At 43.0% G+C, this 15,733-nt stretch overlaps 1 protein-coding gene across 1 annotated transcript in view; it reads left to right on the top strand.

The window, feature by feature from the left end:
- Positions 1-15,733, top strand: part of NYAP2 (neuronal tyrosine-phosphorylated phosphoinositide-3-kinase adaptor 2) — a 282,824-nt gene that overhangs the window by 99,243 nt on the left and 167,848 nt on the right. The window lies entirely within an intron of this gene.

Genomic DNA, 15,733 nt, shown 5'->3' on the forward strand with positions numbered 1-15,733 from the left:
CCTCAGTAAAAAATGGGGGTTAATGAATTTGCAGGCCTTGAGGAACATTTCAGCCAACTTTTTGAGGGTATAACAGAGGACTTTAGGGGCCACATACAGCACTGGGGCCACACGTATTGTTTGAGTTGCATGCTATGTGATGTGGGCATCAAGCATTTTAGAATAGCATGCTAATCCTACATTAGTGCCTATTTATTTATTTAATTAATTTATGTATTCATTCAATTTTTTGCCCATCATCCCAAAAGAGACCAGAATGGGTTACAAGTTAGCATACATAATATAAGCGATAAAATTTGAGTAAAGACTTCTAATAGTAATAAGTGAAAAGATAGTTTGAGAGAGACTTCATATAGTGAGGATAGAATGAGCTCAGACTTCTTATAGTGCTAAGACAATTCTAACATAAGTGATTGGACTATTTATAGTAGCAAGACAGTTTGTGCAAGTTTTCATAAATCACAGAAAATGTTTATGGGTTGGAATATATGGAGAGCCTAAGAGTTGGTTTAGGGAGTAACATAGTAACATAGTAACATAGTAGATGACGGCAGATAAAGACCCGAATGGTCCATCCAGTCTGCCCAACCTGATTCAATTTAAATTATTATTTTATTTTTTTTTTCTTCTTAGCTATTTCTGGGCGAGAATCCAAAGCTTTACCCGGTACTGTGCTTTGGGTTCCAACTGCCGAAATCTCTGTTAAGACTTACTCCAGACCATCTACACCCTCCCAGCCATTGAAGTCCTCCCCTGCCCATCCTCCTCCAAACGGCCATGCACAGACACAGACCGTACAAGTCTGCCCAGTAACTGGCCTAGTTCAATCTTTAATATTATTTTCTGATTCTAAATCTTCTGTGTTCATCCCACGCTTCTTTGAACTCAGTCACAGTTTTACTCTCCACCACCTCTCTCGGGAGCGCATTCCAGGCATCCACCACCCTCTCCGTAAAGTAGAATTTCCTAACATTGCCCCTGAATCTACCACCCCTCAACCTCAAATTATGTCCTCTGGTTTTACCAGAGGGGTAATCTTTGCAGACATTACTAGATAAAAAGATGGATTTATACCACTTTCCTGAAATTAAGTAGTCCTACCAGTGATCTGATAGTAGGTGGGATTTCATTTCATAATCTAGGTAAGAAGTGAGAGTAGACTCATTTTCAAACATTTTCTAGTTGAAGGTGGAGTAGAGTCTTCTTTCGCTTTGTGATCTTAGTTGTTTGTTAATGGCTCATTGGCCAATTAGGTTGTGCGCACAACTCAGGATTGCGCCCATATTTAGGTGCCCAAATCTGGGCACCATATATAAAATCCAGGCATAATTTATTCAATTGCATTATTTCATAGGTTAATGCATGCTAAGTCAATTTAGCTTGGTTCATTTGGATGGCATTAATGCAATGCATGATATTAAAAAGTGCCCTAAATTTGTGGACAATACTAAGCAAACTCCATTGCTTTGCATGGGTCTGTGCATCCATTTCCACAGATCTCTGGAGCTTTTTACTGACCTGCATTATATGTTCTGAACTGGTGCATCATTGCCCCTGCACCTACTCTTGGACTGGCCACCGTGAGAATGGGCTACTGTGCTTGATGGACCATTGGTCTGACTCAGTAAGGCTATTCTTATCTCTTCAGCTTGGAAAAGAAATGGCTGAGGGAAGATATGATTGAAGTCTACAAAATCCTGAGTGGAGTAGAATGGGTGCAAGTGGATGGATTTTTCACTCTGTCAAAAATTACAAAGACTAGGGGACATTCGATGAAGTTACAGGGAAATATTCTTAAAACCAATAGGAGGAATTTTTTTTCACTTGGAATAGTTAAGTTCTGGATCGCGTTGCCAGAGGATGTGGTAAGAGCGGATAGTGTAGCAGGTTTTAAGAAAGGTTTGGACAAGTTCCTGGAGGAAAAGTCCATAGTCTGTTATTGAGAAAGACATGGGGGAAGCCATTACTTGCCCTGTGTTAGTAGCATAGAATATTGCTACTCCTTGGGTTTTGACAAGGTACTAGTGACCTGGATTGGCCACCGTGAGAACGGGCTACTGGGCTTGATGGACCATTGGTATGACCAGTAAGGCTATTATGTTCTTACTCTCATTACACAAAGATGATTTCATTCCTTACTAAAGTTCTGCCAGGCTTCCATAATACTAGATTGCAGATGAAGAGAGCAGAAAATAATAATCCTAAAGTACATGCCCTATATCTATTGTGCTCTTACACGGTTTGATAGAGCTTAAAAGGAGATAAAATCAAGCTGATTTGCAGATATATTTAGAAACATCCTATGAAGTTAACTGTTTAAGTACTTTCACAAATTTCAAACTGCAAATGATGCTTTCACATAGCACTAAAAATGTCTAGACACAATGGGGCCGACACACTAAATCTTAGTGAGCATGCTAAGGCCATATAGTAGCACGTTAGCTAACAGACCACATTAGTCACCATGCACTAAAAATAACTAAACAAGTGTAGTATGCTTTCTTAAAATGCTATTTTGTGGGGATAGGGCTTGTTGAAGTGTCACAAGTAGAGCTAGAGGGGTGAGAAGGGGCTTCCATTCTGCCACCTGATTTTGATATGGTACCTTTGGCTATGCAGCTCCTGTTTCTGAAGCAGCCTCTGTGCTGATGCTGTCTACCCACACCTGGAAACACATACATATATAGATGGGATCGTGGCAACTGAAGAGCAATTGAGGAGCCAATTGGAGTTGGCTAAACAGAAGGAGAGGTGAAGGCAAATGCAGACTCATTAGTACCCCCAATATATATATTTTTTTAAATTCTTTATTCATTTTTAAACTTTCATCAAGTGTACAAAATTAATAATAACAATATTAATTAGAGCACTTGAACATCTTATCAGTATATTTTATAAACATAAATGCAACCCTCCCCCCCACCCTCCCTCTAAACCCATTATTAATTGTAAGATCATAAACCCTCCAGTAGAAACCCTCCCCCCACCCAACACTAAGTGGTGTATAATTAATAGAAAAATGGCATTTAATCATGACAAAAAGATGTTAATGGCTCCCATATTTTTATAAAATTTTTATAATTTCCATTCTGTACCGCCAGTGATCTTTCCATTCTATATAGGTGACACAACGAATTCCACCAGAAATTACCGTAAAATTAACTTTGATTGATCATGACAGGAGTTGCCATCCAACATATTACTAATAACTGGAAAGTACCCTCAATATTGAGCTCTATGGGCTCTTTTGTATTAGTTGGTTGACCACAAGAGACTGTGGATCTTAATACTCCACTTCCTTTACTAACGCATAGTGCGGGTTTTAGCTCCAGCAGTGGTATTAACTGCTTCGATGCTCATAGAATTCCTATGAGTATCAGTGCAGTTACAGCCGTTGCTGGCGCTAAAACCCACATCGTTAGTAAAGGAGAGGGACTATTAGGATGTGATGCCACTGAATATGGAACCAGAGATGTCCTTAAGCCCTATTCCTTCTTCCCCCACTAGCAGCCAGGACACAAGTAGTATTCTCTCTCCCCTATCTAAATCTGAAGAATTACAGGTTGTGAAAGCTAGGACATAGTGGATGGAAAGCAGCAAGGATAATCAGGGCATTGTGAGACTTTGCTCTTAATGCTAGTTTTATAGGAAAAGTTTGAGAAGGTTAAAGTGAATTCCATCTTGTCCTAGTCAGTTGTAGTTAGACTATGGGTGCCAGAACACTTACCTTGCTGGCCCACGCTAAAAACCTCTAGCACAGCTTGATAAAATGGGCCGTTAATTTTTTAATTGGCTCAGTTGGTACTGTTCATTGAACAGCACCATTAAAACCAATTAAAAAACAATAATTTGCAGGTAGGGGCCTAACTCAATAGGCATCATGAGGTACCTACATGAAAAGTAGACATAGCTAGTAGTAGAGTTTGGATGTGAATTTCCTTAGACGCCAGTAAATTAGACCAAGAAAGCCTTGGCCTAATACTGGCACTTTACAATATGTTGCCTACCGGTGTTTAAGTTGAATTAGATGCTGCTAGACATGATTCTACAAACAGCACCTAGCACATGATTGACAAGTGCAGTTGGGGGAGGAGTCAGACCAGACCCACCAGTTACCCAGGCATCGCCAACATTCAAAGACAATACCCAAATAATTATCCAGTTAATTTAGGACAGCAACAAGACCTTCTCTCCTAGAAAAGCCTCATGCATATACTTCCTCCCTACCTAAAACCTATTCCTTGTAGAGCCTACTCTGAAGTCTTCCATTCTCCCATAGGCTCTCCTGGGCCTACCTCTCCCAATTCCTGGTGGTCTAAGAGGTGCTGGAGTAGGAGTGAACTCAGTTATTCCTGCCCCTTTCAACAACAGGTATTACTGTCAGGGGGAGGGGGGGTCAAGCTCCAAATATGGACCTTTTGTAGTTTATACCTCTACTGGAGCCCTGTAGATCACCAGGGATTGAGAGAGTTAGGCCTAAGAAAGTAGGCATGTTCTGAGAGGATGGTTTTTAATAGGGACAGTGCTTGGAGAGGGGGTGTTTGGCTTTGAGCTGGAATTATTTTTCATAGAAAAAAACACAGCTTACAGCATTCATCACAACCTGCATTATTCAATTTACATAATAATGTGTTTACATGCCTTGTATCTCATTATTATTTTTCCCCTGGTAACCTAAATTAACATGCATTATGGTAATATAATGCATGTTATTACTGTTTAACACACATTAAGGGGCAAATAATGTGTATTATTGCCTTAATGCACCTTAGTAACTACTCCCCTAAGTATATCTACACAGCCCAATATTTCTTAAGTCTGCATGTTGAGAATAACATCCCAGACAATTTCAGAATAATTAGTACTCTATCACTTAGTCTAAGACATTACTGGTTTTCTTCAAAGTCCAGTTTATCATGCCATCTCTGCAAATGTAAGGTTGAACTTTCAATTTAATTTGCTCTTTGAGTGAGTTAATTAACATAGATTAATTCAAGTAGTTTCTCAAAGTCTAAAGAGTGCAATATGCATTGAACTAATTTTGTCATATTTTTTTTTTTTCATTTTTTTACCTTATATATAAAATGCAAAGAGATGCATTATTTTGATTTACCCCATTCTTAAACAGAAAATAAAAGACTTCAGGAAAGTAACCTGACAAGAAGACATACTGAATTTTCATAACAAACTGGGAATGACAGATACGCAGGATGTCTGAAAGCTATGAATAACCTTTGTGCTACAAATATCAAATTAAAAAAAAAAAGTCATAGCCTGCTTCTTCAGTGATAGTACCATTTAGTCTATTTTAAGCAGTGAGCATTGAGTGGCTCTCTCGTGCAGCACAGCTGAAATTGTTAACCAATTATCTTCTGAACACGAATAGACATAGTCTAATAGGATTGCAGTAATTCTGTTGTGAAATAAGCTAATACATACTATAAGATTAAAGATGAGTAGATTGATAGATTTGATTTTTGTTTCTTTATTTGAGGAGGAACAGGGTGTAACATTTCTTCTGTTTCCTGTAGGGACAGGTGGACAGAATTTTTTGTTTCATCTGGCTTCCTGTGTCATTTCGAGGAATGTTCATTTCAATTGTTTCCTTTTGGTAGGTTTTTTTTTTCTTTACAGAAGCAGTCATATAACACAGTGGTTTTCAACCCAGTCCTCAGGGACCACCTTGCCAGCTGGGTTTTCAGAATACCCCGATGAAAACAAAAACCAAAAACTGTAGATACAGATGTTCTGGAGATAATTTATTAAACACTGACATATAAAAACATGAAAAGTCAATTAAAAAAGTACAATGATAAAAAATACTTCAGCTTGTCTGCGGTGTTCTTTGCTCACATGTTTAAAGACAATAGACTGTTTACAGTCCAATTCTTTATATGTGAGTTTGCAAACTATTGGACCCCTGAGGAAGGCGTGTTCGCCAAAACACGGACCGTGTAGGGTCTGGTTGGATTTTTATCATTGTATTTTTTATCATTGTACTTTTTAAATTGAATTTTCATGTTTTTATATGTCAGTGTTTAATAATTTATCTCCAGAACATCTGTATCCTTTGTTTTTGTTTTCACTGTGGATTATTGGGTCTCCCCATTTTTCTTCGTTTTTCAGAATACCCACAATAAATATGCATGAGAGAGATTTGCATGCACTACCTTATTGGTATGCAAATCTCTCATGTATAGTCATTGTGGATATCCTGAAAACTGAATTGGCCCGGTAGTCCCTAAGTATCGAGTTAAAAAACACTGGTATAACGCACACTCTTTTGAATGAGTGCAGACTGTTTTGAAATAGGGCACACTCTTTTTCCCAATAGTATGCATACAGTGGTGTTGTAAGGGGAAAGGAGACCACCCCTGGTGCTGTCTTGGTGGGTGTGCCGGCGTCTCTCCTCCTCTCGGCCTCCCCCCTCCACTCCTTCTGGCTCCTCCTCCGCCATGCGTGTCTTCAATTCCCCTACACCATACCTCTAGCTCTTCGAGGTGTGAGCAGCAGCTATAACCTGCTCCTCACGCCGGCTTCAGTGCTCCCCTTTGACCTCACTTTCAGGTCCCGTGACTAGGAAGTGATGTCAGAATGAGAGCCGATGCCAGCGCGAGCAATGAGTTAGAGAAGCTGCTCGCGCTGGTGAAGCTACACAGTTACAAGGGAAAGGGAAAGCACGTGGCAGGTAGCTGGAGAAGGAACGGGGTGGAGGAAGAGGGTGAGGGGGGGTGCCTCCCACTCTCGCTATGCCACTACATTCACATGTGAAGTGGTTCATATATGCACAATGATGCAGCACTGGGAAAAGAGTGTGAACTTTTTACAGTAGAGTGCACCCTTTTCCCAAATATGGGGGGGATTCTATATATTGGGTGCTACTTCCACACCAAATTCTAGGAAAAGCATTCTAACAGACGCATAACACCATAATGAGGCAGAAAGGGCAGATCCATGTGAAAATATGCATGCCCCTTTATAGAATAGAGCCTAAGGGGTTGACTCTATAAGTGGTTCCTGAAATGGCAGGTGCCAATCACGTTCAGGCACCACTTAGAGAATCGTGACCACCAGTGCCTAACTTAGGCACTGTTAATGTAGGCCAGTGTTTTAAAGGTCTACATTTTGGTGTCTAGGTTTATCATAGAATCACGCCTAGTAATGCTTAGTGACACCTCTGCCCCTAAACACACCTATTTAGGTGTGCGGCACCACTAAGAGCCACTAGGCACCCTGGTGTTAGCCGCCAGTCCCAGAGGTGCCGCAGCCTGGTGGAACCTAGATTTAAAAAAAAAAAAAATTAATCAGCTTTTAATGGTGTGATCAATTATCACGCCACTTAAAGCCAATTAAAACAATTGAGCTAGGCACCTGCAGATGCGATCCAGGCACCTGTTGGAGTCTAACTTTAGGCGGCCCTTACAGAATTTCTGACTAAGGGCTCCTTTTACAAAGCCGCACTAGGACCTTAACGCGCGGAATAACGCGTGTTAGCGCACCTTCGTATAAATAGCCCTAAGTGTTTTTTTTTGTGGATCTGCAAAGGGGGCATAATGACGGGAGGGGCACACACAGGATCCACACCCAACTTACCCACCAGGATTTAGACCTAAGTTTAGCTGATTTAACTCTTCGTCCCCAAAGTTAAGCATGGATCCCAGTGCTATGCACTGTTCTTTAAAGAGCGCCCATGCCATAATGTCTGTTATAGAATACTGTTCAGCGTTGATTTATTTTATTTCGGCTGTGAATTTTGAGTGCCATTTACTGAATCCAGTCCATAGGGTGCAGACTTTTTAAAGACTATGTACTATTTATTAGCAATATTTTTTTGGGGGGAGGGGGGTCAGCTTATTTTCAGGGTTAAATGACATGGGTTATATAATATCACTGACATTTTCCGTGTCTTTTTACAAAAGGCAGCCCATTCCTAGTTTCTAGTTCATCTGGCACAAGAAGCTTACCTTTTCAATTACTTGGTGATTTTTCCCGCTCTTATAGGCTCTCCTCAATTCATTTAGGTCAAGCATTGCAGTTAAGACCACAACATTAACAGAGTATTTTTATACTCTCTATACAAATAGGCTCAAGATCGGGTTCAAAACAGTTGGGAAATTACAAAATTAAAACAATACAATCCTTTGGAAGGAAGAGGGCATAAAATATTTGGGTATCATGATTCAGAAAGCATTATGAAGACACAATGACAGTAAATGAAAAATCTTTATCGCTGAAAGTCAAAGAAATGTGTAAGCAGTGGAACCCATTACATCTTTCTTGGTGGGGAAGAGTCCAAACCATCAAAATGATGATTTTGCCTGTAGTTTGCTACCAAATGAGTATGTTACCGGTTTATTTTCAAAGTTCCTTTTACAAGAAATTAAATGGGATTCTTACAAAATTTATTTGGCTGGGGAAAACTGCTAGAATAGCCTCAGTATCTTTGCAAAAACCAATTTCGGAGGGTGGGGTACATTTTCCAATTTTTTATAGGTATCATCAAGCCTTCAATCTGCGTCAGGGTATGTATTGGATCCTTCCTGAACTCGTGGAGCATCTTCCGGACTAGCTAATATTAGAAAGTCAACTCATGCCCCCTTTACATTTATAAAGGTATAAAAATTAGAACTAAGTTAATATGTATTATACTATTTAAAACACAAAAATTAAATTAAAAAAACAAGTTGATCCAGGGAAGATTCTGCACATCAAGATTAATGTTATGGAACAGTTTGAACGTGGAGTGGTGCATTTGAGGATCAATTAGCATTCTGGTGGCTTGGTTCTGACACGAATCTGGTCTTTTTGATACCCATTACGTTTGTGCCATGTTTTGAGTATCAAGTTGCCTAGGATTTATAAGAACAATAGTATTTTATTTTCCACCAGGAATACATTAAAGTTTATTAATAATTTAACACCTATTCATCAATCCACGTGTCAATATCTATGGATAAACTCCAGGATTCAAATTGGTGAGTCTAAAATCCTTTGGAAACATTGGTGGCAGGCAGGCATACGTACACTTGATGACGTAATTTCTAATGGGAAATTGCTAAATTTATTACAATTGCAACAATCATTTGGCATTTCAAAATTTCAAGGTTATAAATGGTTGCAGTTGAAACAGGCCATTCAGAAAGGGTTCCCTGAGTGATAAAATTTAAAAAATCAGCAGAGCTTGCCAGGCCTGTTTCCAGACAGATTGGCAGGGGCACCAGGCCGCCAAGTGGTATAAGTTAATATCTGAATATTTGAACAAAAACCAAAAAACAAGCTTAAAAGATATTTGGAGCATTGAGACAAAGCAACAGATTTCTGCTATTCAATGGCCACGGATTTGGACTTGGAGAATGAGATGTACAGCATCAGCGGCTATGAGACAAACTTGTTTTTTTCTGTTTCATATAATTTTTTGGACCCCTGTTCGTTTGCAAAGGTTAGACAGTTCAAAGTCTAATAGATGCTGGCATTGTCATCTTGATGTAGGGACACTGGATCACCTGTTATATTATTGTCCCTTGATACTCAACTTTTGGAAGTCTATATGGGGTACAATCAATAGGATATTAGATTCTATTATCACGTTATCGTATGACATTATTTTGTTTGGAACTATATTGCAACACAAATGTCCAGTTAATGCAAGCAAGAACAGATTATTTCTTGTTATGACGGGGATTGCTATACAGTTGATTATGAAAAATTGGAAAAACTGGGATAGACTGAATTATATTTTTTGGTGTGGAAACTCTGTGCCTAGTTTATCGATATGAGTGAATGACTTTGGAACAATTTGGGCATTATAAAAAAAATTTAAGGAGATTTGGGGCCCACTAGGGAATTTTGTAAGCACTGATCACTAGTGTAAGCCTTTAATTTTTAAAGGAGTTTTGCACACATCTGGGGAGGGTGGGTGAAATGTACTTATATGATTACTTGTTAGATATAAGTGCTGTTTCATTGTACCAAATGGTTGTATATCGTTATGCACTTTGTGTTTGTTTTTTTTATAAATTTCTTTATTCATTTTAAAAACAAACATACAATACAAAAATTAAAATAATGAAGGATTGGAAAAAGTCAGGCCATTCTTTAGGTTAATCCAAGTACTGTAATTGTCTAATAGCCATCAAGCCTTCAGCTTTTTCCTAAATCTAAGACAATTCATCTCACCTTTTTTTTTTTTAAGTTCAGTATGTTTTATTGAAAGTTTTGCATAACAAAAGTATAAAACAATACAAATATGTAACAGGAAATCCTGACAATAATACTTGTTCTGGAAAACAGTAAATACACGAGCCCACGCCCAAAAACTAGGCAGTGATAACTCAACATTCCATATCCGTAAAAGAGGGGGGGGGGAATAAGAAAAGGGAGAAATAACAGATCATGATGCTTGTACAATAGTAATGATGTGACATCTGTATACAATCAATCAAAAAGAATATACCACATTCGTGTATAATAACCACCACTAAGAAGAACTAAAGATAGAATTGTCAGCTATAAGTTGTAAGTGATAATGTCAAAGGGGGTAATGAAGTATAACTATCTCAGAGTGTGAAGTCACAGATCAGTTAATATATGGTGAATAGAAAATGATAAGGAGTTCCGCATAGATTGAATTACAAAGTTAAAAAGTTGTTTAGCAGATGAAGACACTCTTAGGGCTCCTTTTATCAAGCTGCGCTAGCAGTTTAACGCACGTAATAGCACGTGCTAAACCACCAGCCGTGCTAGCCGCTACCGCCTCCTCTTGAGCAGGCGGTAATTTTTGGCCAGCGCAGGGGTTAACGCGTGATGAAAAGTCACGCACGTTAACCCCGCTAGCGCAGCTTGATAAAAAGAGCCCTTAATAAGGAATAGGAAGGTTACTCAAGCTTATTTAAATGAATTCACTGAGAAGAGATCAAACCTGGACAAATTTGTATCAGAATACACCTATGCAATAGGTAGTCACCATGTAAAATTAAAAAAACTATACACAAAATCTTAAAATCTGTTCTGGGAATGACTGGTAGTCAATATAAATCATGCATCAAAGAATAGACCCTATCATATTTAGTCTAATTATAAATTATTTTCAAAGCTGTGTTTTGCAATAACTATAAGCTTATCAAAAGTGATTTTGAAATACCAAAATAGAAAAAAATTACATTAATCTACTGTATTTTCACGTAGATAACGCGCACCCGTGTAAAACACGCACACAGGTATAGCGCGCGGAAAACACAAATTTATGTACAGAAATTTTTATATACCGCGCTCATGGGTATACCGCGCATGCCGCCCCGACTCTCCTCTGGCTGCCCAGACTCTCCTCTGGCTGCCCCGACTCTCCGTTCACCCGCCCCAACTTTCCGTTCACTGCCCCGACTCTCCTCTGGCTGCCCCCCCCTTGAAGTCCTGTCCCCCCTTGAAGTCCTGTCCCCATCCTGAAAGCCTGATGCCCCCCCCTCGACGCCCGATTCATCATCCGGAAGGACAGCTCGCACCCCCACCGCTCGCACTCCCACCCCGATGGACCGCTCGCACTCCCACCCGAAGAACCGCTTGCACCCCCACAGCCTCCCCCCCCCCATGGAGAAGCTGTCTACCTTGTTTCCGGATGCCAGTGAGCCCAGCTGCTTCCTCTGCCGGCGGTCCCGCCCCTTCTCTGAGCCCTGCGCTATGCTGCTTCCTCTTCCGGCGGTCCTGCCCTTTCTCTGATGTCAGAGAAAGGGCGGGACCGCCGGAAGAGGAAGCAGCGCAGCAGGGCTCAGAGAAGGGGCAGGACCGCCGGCAGAGGAAGCAGCTGGGCTCACTGGCATCCGGAAACAAGGTAGACAGCTTCTCCATGGGGGGGGGAGGCTGTGGGGGTGCGATCGGTTCTTCGGGTGGGAGTGCGAGCGGTCCATCGGGGTGGGAGTGCGAGCGGTGGGGGTGCGAGCGGTCCTTCCGGATGATGAATCGGGTGTCGGGCGGGGTGGGAACTATGTAAAAAAAATTTTATATAGTGCGCTCACGCGTATACCGTGCAAGGTTATACACGGTTTGTAAAAACACGTATAACGCGCACTTTATATGCGTGAAAATACGGTAATCTAGCATGAATGTTTATGTTTATGTTTATTCAGGTATTTGATTAAACGCTTATTCGAAACTACAAAGCGTTTTACAAAATATAAAAATTAACATTTAAACAAAAAATTTTTGACAAATAAAACAAACTTTATCATGATAACAAATCTATTATTAATCTAATATAATAAAAGGCTAGGCCGCGCATGCGCACTTCCTATGCGTGCGTTTGTTTTCTGTGAGCTGTAGCGACCCATAGGAAGTGCACATGCGCGGCTTACGGTTCTTTCAAAGACGCAGCGGTGGCTACTCTCATGATCCCCGCCTGCGTCGGACTTCCGACGCAGGTGGGGATCATGAGAGGAGCCACCGCCGTGATTTTCAACTAAAAAAAAAAATACGGCAAGGCAGATGTCGGCCGCGGCGGCTGTCGGCGGCTGCAGGCTGCGGCAGCTGTAGCCCGCCGCGGCCGAGCACGGAGACAGATCGAAGTTTTTTTCAACTTCAAAGATGCTGCAGTGGCTCCTCTCACGAGCCGCTCCTGCGTCGGAGAAGGTGGCGATCATGAGAGGAGCCGCCGGGAAGTTACACTGCTGGGGGCTCGGGCTGTTAGGTCTGTGCAGGCTCCTCTCATGGTTAATGGAGGGAGAGGGAATGCTGCGGCTGCTGCACAGGGAAGTAGGGAAGGAGATAGGAAGAAAGGGACCAGTCTGATGTCGCCCTCGCCTTCTGTTTTGCTGAAAAATACACCAGCCTTGGCAGCGATTCAGAAACATTCCGCCGGGGGGAGGGGGGAGAGAACCGCGGCAGATTGAAAGCAGGAAGGGGAGCCACGGCCAACGTTCCTGAATCACAGCTGAGGCCAGCGGATTTTTCAGCGAGACAGAAGGTGAAGGCAATATCGGAATGGAATGGAGAGAAGAGGGAGAACATGCTGGGCCGAGGAAATTCCCTGGACTAACTTTTTTTTAATTTTTATAAAAGTACAAAGGGGGAGAGTATTAAAAGAAGTGCCAGACTGGGCATGGGGGACAGCTTATGGGGCCAGGAACAGAGGAGAAAGAGAGATGGTAGGTAATGGTCTGAAGGGAGAGAAGCTGGATCTGGGGAAAGAGATACTTGAAGGGAGGACTATTGAGGAGAGATGGTGGACCTGGGGGAGGGAAGTTGGACCTAGGGATGGAAGGGAGGGAGAAATGTTAGGTCTGGGGTGGAAAGGGGAGAGAGATGCAGCATCTCTTTTTTCCCTCCATCTTATTGTTCAGCATCAAGAGGGGAAGGAAGAAGAACAACAGAAAATGGAGGAAATAATAATCCATGGGAGGGCAGTGAGCTGGGATAAGAAGATGCTAGGGGATGAAGAGAAATGGACAGGGAGATATAGCCTGACCAGTGGAGAGAGGGAGGGGTATTCTGAAAGCGGTGAGCCATTTGTATGAGGTCAAAAGGGAGATGACAAGATGAGTGAGAGTATGGAGAGAAACAGAAAGAAACACAGACATATATTCTAACACCAGCGGGAGGAAGGGAGACAGAAAGAAAAGAAGAAAGACACAGGGACAGGGAGACACAGAAAGACAGACAGACAAAAGGGGCCAGGGACAGAGACAGACAGAAAGAAACACAGCAGGACAGAGAGAGAGAGAGACGGAAATAAAGACAGACAGACAGACAGACATATTATCCCAGGACAAGCAGGCAGCATATTCTTAACACATGGGTGACGTCACCGACGGAGCCCTCGGTACGGACCTTTTTAACTAGAAGTTTCTAGTTGGCCGCACCGCGCGTGCGCGAGTGCCTTCCCGCCCGACGGAGGAGTGCGTGGTCCCCAGTTTCTTCGTTTCCGCGGAGCGAAGAAGACGCGTGTATTTTTTCAACGGCCGTTGAAATCACTTTTTGCCTTCCCGCTCGCGCTTTTTTTCTAAATTTTTCTCCTTCTACCTTCGGGTTTACCTTTTATTTGAATTGCAAAAAAAAAAAAAAAAAAAACTTGGATTTTTTCCTTTTCCTTTCGTTTTTGCCCCGGCGGGGCCTGTTGCCATTATACAGGCCTCGGACTTCGATTTTGCGGAGGCTATCTTCCCCTTCATGCCCCCGCAGGTCGGTTTTAAGAAGTGCCAGCGGTGTACACGCCCGATCTCCGTATCTGACCCACACAATTGGTGTTTGCAGTGCCTGGGTCCGGAGCATCGGGCGGACTCCTGCACCCGCTGTGCCACTTTGCAAAAACGAACTCTTAAAAACCGAAGAATACAGCAAACTCTTCTCTTCGGCACCGAGTCGGCGATGGACTCCTCACCTTCAACGGCGGTACCGCAAAAATCGGCACCGTCCAGCTCGACACCGACCGACCCCGCATCGGCGCCACTGGCGCCAGGTAAGCCGGCTAAGAAGCCTTCCTCTTCCCTCGAGCGCCCTCCTGCTACGGTGGCGACACCGTCCCTACCGGCATCGCACCGGTCCCGTAAACGCTCCGCCCCGATATCGGTGAGTGCCTCGTCATCGGCCTCCTCATCGCCGGGGCGTGGAGCGGCATCCAAGGAACCGAAGAAAAAGAAAGCGGTTCCGATGCCACCCTTAGATGACCGTATCTCGGCCATCCTGCAAACTCAGCTTCAGGAGCAGTTGAAGAAACAACTTGAACAACTGCTACCCTCTATCCTGGCACCGCTCCTTCCGGTACCAGACCGGCCCGAGCCCCGCACCGAGCCCCCGGTGTCCACTCCTTCGGTACCGGTAAACACCTCTATGCCGATCCTTTCGGCCCAACACCTTCATGATGATCCAGTGGTTCATTCTCAACCCACAGTGGATCCTCCTCGGCACCAGGCGGTACGGCACTCTTCTCGGGACCGAGAACGACGCCGATCGTCCTCCCCCGGTACCGTTTCGGTGCGCTCTGGTAAATCTTTGTCCAAGACTCGCCACACCGCACCCTCCACCCCGGTGTCCCGACATGCACCAGAGGTCAGGGACCCTGATTTATGGGAGGAGACTCCCCTCGGTACCGAGGAGGATCCCTCCTCATCTGATGAGGAACCATCGGCACCTGATGCCACCTCTAAACCTGAACAGTCCTCTTTTTCTAAATTTCTGAGGGAAATGTCTGCTGCTCTGTCCCTTCCCCTGGAATCTGACTCCAAAAAGTCCCAAGCCTTTTTAGAAGCCTTAGACTTTGAGCAACCTCCTAAGGAGTTCCTCAAGCTTCCCGTGCATGATATCCTACGGGAGACATTCTACAAAAACTTGGAAAATCCCCTCACGGTACCGGGAGCTCCCCGTAAACTGGACAACCTTTACCGTGTCATCCCTATTCCTGGATTCGACAAATCTCAATTGCCCCATGAGTCCCTTCTGGTGGAATCCACCTTAAAAAAGACTCAGGGCTCCAGTGTCTATGCCTCTACCCCTCCTGGCAGAGAAGGTAAGACAATGGACAAGTTTGGCAAGAGGCTTTACCAAAATGCCATGCTTGCCAACAGGGCAAACAACTATTCCTTCCATTTTTCCTTCTATCTCAAACACTTGGTCCAACAGCTGTCTGCCCTCCAGAAGTACCTACCTGAGCGCAAGGTCCCGCTATTCCAACAGCACATCTCTGGCCTTCTCCAAATGCGCAAGTATATGGTCCGCTCGATATACGACTCCTTCGAGCTCACCTCTCGGG

This window comes from Geotrypetes seraphini, chromosome 9 (assembly GCF_902459505.1).
Source record: "Geotrypetes seraphini chromosome 9, aGeoSer1.1, whole genome shotgun sequence".
In the NCBI taxonomy this organism is placed as follows: Eukaryota; Metazoa; Chordata; class Amphibia; order Gymnophiona; family Dermophiidae; genus Geotrypetes; species Geotrypetes seraphini.